The sequence below is a fragment of the Nycticebus coucang genome, chromosome 21 (genome assembly GCF_027406575.1).
Source record: "Nycticebus coucang isolate mNycCou1 chromosome 21, mNycCou1.pri, whole genome shotgun sequence".
Classification (NCBI taxonomy): domain Eukaryota; kingdom Metazoa; phylum Chordata; class Mammalia; order Primates; family Lorisidae; genus Nycticebus; species Nycticebus coucang.
In genome coordinates this window covers 1,299,691-1,305,680 of record NC_069800.1, presented here as the reverse complement: position 1 = coordinate 1,305,680, position 5,990 = coordinate 1,299,691, and the positions used below count along the sequence as shown (strand labels likewise).

The 5,990-nt window shown below is 36.1% G+C and overlaps 1 pseudogene; it reads right to left on the bottom strand.

Moving 5' to 3' along the window:
- Positions 1–3,941: 3,941 nt before the first annotated feature.
- Positions 3,942–5,506, bottom strand: LOC128574052 (poly(A) polymerase alpha-like; annotated as a pseudogene).
- Positions 5,507–5,990: the final 484 nt, after the last annotated feature.

Below are 5,990 nucleotides of genomic sequence, written 5' to 3'. Positions count from 1 at the left end.
TATGATAGTGTGGTGTATTTATAGATTAATTTTGGGGAATAATCTTATCTTTACAATATTGAGGCATTTCCTTCAGAATATGGCTTAGCTCATACTTTATTCAAATATTCATTTATGTCCCTCAGTAAATTTTATAGTTTTGTTCATATAGGTCTTACACTTATTTTTATTAGGGTTATCTTTATTCATTTTATGGTTTGTGGCCACTGTGAACCAGATCCTATCATCTATTATATGTTCTGTCATTACTAGCATACAATAAAACTATAGAAAATTTCTTTTTTGCTGGTTTCTAAAAGTAATGGCATTATTTGATCTCTTTTCCAATATGTATGTAATTTATTTCTCAATATTACAGTCTAATATTTCTATATTCTATTTCTTGATTTCCTGGCTCAGTGAATTGTCTAGGGCCTCTTTTACAATGTTGATTAGCAATATAATACTAAAAAGTTTTTCTTGTTACAGATTTTAAGGAGAATACTTCTAATAGTTCTTTTTGTTTAACATTGATGAACAAAATTTTTATTGAAATTATGAGTAATTTAACTCACAAAATTTCATCACTGGACAAGTTTCAAGTTCAGTTTATATGAGAAGGGACTGCAATCATTTAATTTGTCAGAACCTTTCCCTTCCAATGATGAACAAGAGGATTAAGCATCTTAATTAAACATAACTTTCAAAAGTCACCTAATAAAATATTCAAACCTACTCTTGAAAGCGCTTCCACAGAATTGTGATTTTAACAATAGTGGTGAATGTGGAAGAGGAAGGAAGTTTCAACAGCTTGAAAACACGTCTTTGTTTCCCCTCTTTTCATTTAGAGAATTAATACAAAAAGCTACATGTAAAGACATACTGTATTAATCACTCAAGCTCTTCAATTTGAGCCTCTACTTATAAGAATCAAGAGATCTTGAGCGTTCATTTTTTGTCTAACTTTTCCTCATCAAGGAAGACTAAAGGTGAAGGAGGAAAAGAATCTATCCTTTCAAATTAAGGCTGAGAAGATGTCACAGAGTTTCTCAGAACCAACTGAAGCCTCTAACACCCCGTATTGCTGAAGATATAAAACTCTTACTTGGGATAGGGTAGGAGAGAGGCTTTGAAAGAGGCCTCTTAAAATAGACTTGCTAGAAATTCAACAATGTGAAGTTAACCAGCTAAATGAAGGGGAAAAAAAAAGTTCTAACAATAGTGAATTAAAGGACAGAAATATACGGCCAGTGAAGGTTTTTCTTTTTAAATAAAGGAAACAGAATGGAGCTTCCTTGTGCCCAGGTATCTTTCCCTTCTTTCTCTGTTAAATAATTTCGCTCTGAAGCTCTTCCTGCCTCACATGACTTGAATGACCCACTTTAAACATCATAGTTCTTTACTAAATAATGTTTGCTCTATAGTTTTCTGGTAGGTATCAAGGAAGTTCCATTTCATTTCTAACATGCTAAGAGTTTTGCTCATTAATTTTTTTTTAAATCAGGTTTTGGTAAAATATTTTATAAAATAGCTTCTAAGTATGATTTTTATTTTTGCCTGTAATTATTTAAAATAGTAAGTTCACTTGACAAATTTTCTAATGCTGAACTAACCCTGCATTGCTTACACAGAATACACTTTTTGTTAATATGTTAACCTTTTCAGGCTAGATGGAATTTATTGCTAATATCATAATTAGAATATTTACATTTGTGTCTATTAATGAGAGTGGTCTATGTGTTTATTTTTTCTGCTACCCTGGCTTAGTTTTGTCTATAGGCGATTCTTTTCTTTATTTCATTTCTCTAAAACAAAATTGAGAGCATCACAAATCTTCACGTCTAGTCTAAACAGTTTTCATGGGAATTTAAATTTTTTCTTTAATATCTTTTAGATGTTTTTAGATATGACATTATTTTTAGAAGAAGCTATTACTGTGTCCCTTCGTTTTTTAAGTCCATTATTGATCAATTTATGATTTGTATATTTCTGAGCTTTTTAAAGGGACGTATGTTTTCAATCATTCATTTCATCTAAGTTTATAAAGATAGTGTTACCAATATGTCATGTCTGTCATATATCCTGTATCTTGGCCATGGGGGTTTTAAATTACTTCTATATTTGTATATGTCCACTTTTGTGTTCATCATAATTTCTTGCAACTTGTTTCTTTTTGTCTTGAATAAGCCTTGTGAAATTTTGAATGTCAAAGAACAGGCCTCTTCCTTAATTAATTTAACCATTTTCTACTAATTACTTATCTCTGCACTGAATTTACCTTGAAGTAGACAATTCTGCCCTTTTTAACTCTAAATGGTCACATTATCAGACTATTTGGGGACTTATTTTGGTGAAGGTGCGGAGGAACAAAGTTTTCTCTTTCTCTGTTGACAGTTTAATGATTTTCCCTTTCTGTTTTCAGAAGGTTCATCTTCAATCTAGGTCAGTCTGTTGTTTTTAGACTCTTACTGAACACTCCAGTAAGAGGCCAACACATGGCACAGTGTGAATTCATCAGCTCCACTACGTAGATCGTTGGTTTCCAAAAACATGACAAAGCTTGTGAATTTAACCATACGTATATTTATAGACCATCCACAATAGATCATAGAGAGCCATCTTTAAATGGTGAGTCTTCAGTGATTGTGATACAGATCATTTTGCCTATTAAATTATTTCACAGTGATACTTAATTCTTTATATCACATTTGTAACCTTAATATTTGTCAGCTTATGGAACAAAGCCCCTAGATCTGTGGAAACTCCAGGGGCATTATTTTCAAGCTAAGCTCAACTTCATATTCTTTGTGGTTCTCTCGGCTCTTCATTCCTTCATCTGCTGCCTTTATCCCGTGTCTCCTAGTGACACAGCTGCATCAGTTGAAGGGGTCGCAAATGGTCACGAACACCATGATTGGTCTAGACCAGTGATTTTCAACTGATGTGCCATGAAAATTTATAAATATCATTAATTAAATTACTTTCTAACAAAGTTCAAAGGGCAGTAAGTATATTATTTTCTTTATTCTTTTTTTGAACAACGTAATTTAAGTGTGTCACAAAAGTTTAACTACAGGTTCAACTGTGCCGTGAGATAAAAAGGTTGAAAAACATTGGTCCGGACCAATCTTGATTTTATTGTTCTAGGAGTGGGTCAACTTCTGAGACCTAGTAGTAAGGCTGAGAGGTGGGGGTGCTACAATTGGGAAGGGCCTGGGAAAGGAGGAGTATGAAGAGGAGACTGTAGTGTCTGCCATTGCCATGAGATGCATTATTTGATAAAATTAAATCAAAACCCATAAAATACCAAAGTGTGCTTTATTGTTGCCTCCAGAAGGGTAGAATTATTTACCAGTATTTTTTATTACTGTTTCAATATTTCTTTTATAATCATTTTCATTTAATAATGGAGATCTTAAAAATTGTTTAAAGTGAACTCATCCTTTTAAAATATTTGGTATTTTTTTACTTTGCCACTCTTATACGAGGTCTGACAATAAAATTTGTGAATTTCTGTTTTATCATGTCCACTCAAAGGAAGACAGCATCTTCACTTGTTTCATCCTCTTCTGTTTTGGTTTTCTTGGGACTCTCTTCTTTATGAGGTGAAGATGTCTTCTTGACTTCCACTATAGGATTAAGTACTTTTGTTGCTGCATTTCCTGAAGGTCTAGGTGGTGGTGGATTTACCAGACGTGTTGAACAAACAACTCTGGAGACTGTAGGATTTGGTGGTGGAGAAATGGCTGGTTGTGTGGCAATTTGAGGAATGTTTTCACTCTATGTACCCCCTGAGCTTTCCCTGGAATTTACTTGTGGCACAAAACTTCATTAGCCTGCCTGTTGGTCACAGATGCTGCTATTACAGCCAGAGCAGAACCGTTTCTGCCCTGAGAGCTGCCAGAGCTATTCAATGGACTGGTCTTCACAGCACTAGTAGGTGAAGGCACAGACGTGCTGTTATCACTGTCCATAGACAAGTCAAGGCTGCTGTCATTCAGAGCTGTCAATCTGACACCTTCTGTTGAATGCTTTTTTTTTTCTGAAGTACATGATTAGGTAGTAGTTAATGGAGGTGCTTTCTTTTTACATGCATTGCAGCAATTTTCATATCCACCTCAAACATCTTGCTGTTTATTGCTTGCCTATAAACTGTGTCTGTGAAAGACTGAATATCATAGGTGAGATCAACACTCAGGTTTTCAGAGTTTTCTGGTTTTTTAAACACTAACCCAATCACCCTCATTGTGCGAAATTCTTCCTTATCAGGATTTTCTTTAGGTGCCCGAAATGACTGGGGATTGACATGAGCCAGTGTAATAAATTCATTTTTTTTCCAAGCTTCCAAGTAGGATTCAAATTTTAGATTCCACCAAGCCCACCCATTCTAGCCGTTGTTTTTCTGTTGGTGCACTTGCTAGAAGTACAATATAATGCTTGTACTTTTGAAAGAAGTTTGGTGCTTCAAAAAGTTTGGACCACTCTGCCTTACTCAGCAAAATTTCATCTGTGATAGCAAGACCTTGTTAAACTCCTCAACCATGACCATCCCTGTTGAAACGGACACATTGTACATGGAGTTCTGTCGTGGGTATGCTGGTGTAATTATAGGCATAAGATGGTACCTATCACTGAGTTTACCCTTGGGTCCCATACAGGCAAATTAAGATTGCATTCTTCAGGCTGTTTCAATAGCACTGGATTTGGCCATTCCTATTTAGAAAATACCAAGAAAAATTTATGTACAAGAGTTGATGCTATTGCATTTGGATAAAGCTGGCAAGTTCTTGGTACTAGCATAGCCTAGGAAACCCACCGAGGAATAGATATTGTGGCGTTTAGCCCATAGTTTGATAGCTCTCAGAGTTAACCTGAAGTTGTCAGTTTGGTACTAGATGTAAAATTTCATTGGTTACCCTGCACTGTTAAGACTTCTTATGCATCTTATATCTAAATTTTTAAATAGACTATCATCTCCTAGATCCAAATCTTCTAGAATAGTCTGCAATGCTAATCTTGCAAACAAAAATATCAATCTCTATCCATCAAAACAGAGTTTGATAACTGGTACAAATGCCTCTTCCACAGCTCTTAAATCTTTTACTTCTTCCTGTAATTTCAACTTATCATAGAATGAGATTGAAAATTCACTTCGATCAACGTGTCTTGGTGCAACACACAATGCACCAATGTCAGCACCTTTTGTATGTACTCCTAACCTGTAAGATCCAAAAGTAAAAATTTTTCCTCCAACATTTTCAATTACAGACTGTGGAAGATTCTTGCTGTCACTGATTTCTCGATTCCACTCTTTTACCAGGTTATTTAATTTTCCCAAAATTAAAATCCTGCGCTTCAGTTCCTCTTCTTCAGAAACCCCCAAAGGCTTCAGAGTCTCACTAAGTTTCTGTGTAAGTATGCAGTCAGTCTCCTTGGGGGCTGCTCAGCCGATAGGAGAAGTAATGCCATAGTGCTTCTGTGGCCCCTGTGTTTGTTGTGATCCCTGTGTTGTAACAGGAAAGGGCATTGTCGTTTTCTACCCGGGCACCGCCCAGTCACTTTCCTACCGCCGCCGCTGCCACCCTGGGCATGATCCACTGAGGCGGGAGGGAGGGGGGCCCTGCCTCAGCCCTGGGTCCAACCCCTCCCGCACCTGCTCCCGCCGCTTTAAGCGCTTCTCCTCCTTCCCCTTCGTCCTAACTTGGACCCCAAGCGCTCCATTTGTCTAGCTTCTTTTGAAAACTTCTTAATGGGATTGTTTGTTTGTTTGTTTGTTTTCTTGCTAATTTGTTTGTGTTCTTTGTAGATTCAGACATTAACCCTTTTAAAAGAAGTTCTCTGAATGATTATAATATGCTACCTCTGCTGAGAACAATTGATTCAAAGTGAAAAATGAAACAGGTTTAATCATGAAGCACAATTGGATTCCCTGTGTTTAAAGGCAGAGGAAGAACAACCCCATGGTATCTTCATCCATTTTTCTTCTACTTTCTAATGAGTGGCAGTAAATA